Consider the following 694-nt stretch of genomic DNA (forward strand, 5'->3'; position numbering starts at 1 on the left):
AGCCCATAAACCCTTAGCCTGTTCCACAAGTGAGCACTTGTTAAGTGTTTCTCCGCCTCAAGCTCATCGGCGGTTTCCTCTTGCCTGTGTCATGGTCCCCGAAGCCTGGCTGATGGGCTCAGTCAGAGTGGGGTCCCCTTTTGGCTTTTCCATGTTCCACGCGTGAACTTCCTGTCCCGGAGATGGCGTGGAAGGTTAAGATGTGTGGAAACACTGGGAGTGCCGGGGGCACGGTGCGGTAGAGGGATGAGTTTCCTGGACCCACTCCACTTGCCTGTATCACGGTCTGTGATGCCTACCTTAGGACTGATCTCTAAAGGCTCGGAATTAGCTGTCAAGTACTACATAAAAAAAACGTATTACTGCTATCATGAGAAAAACTATAGCGTGAATAAAATTTCTGTTGTTCTAACTGAAGCATCCTCTTTCTTTGGTAAAACCCTGTAGCAAAGGGCACCCCCAAGGGGTATTAATACCTAATTAGGTCCCCATGAGGTTCAATGGTCTCTGGTCCTTGCCATCATACTTCTATGGCACATCTACACTGGGCAATGTGATATTGATTTGTGCCAGCACGCACCAGCCTGCTGTTCAAGCTGTTGAAATGATGTGAAAGAGGTGTCCCCGCGAGGGAGGTTCCAGCCAAGGTCACAAATACAAGTATGTGTGAATGTGTGTGTAGGGCATCTAGTAA

Source organism: Taudactylus pleione, unplaced genomic scaffold (genome assembly GCF_031769625.1).
Source record: "Taudactylus pleione unplaced genomic scaffold, aTauple2 ptg000016l, whole genome shotgun sequence".
NCBI classification, from domain to species: Eukaryota; Metazoa; Chordata; class Amphibia; order Anura; family Myobatrachidae; genus Taudactylus; species Taudactylus pleione.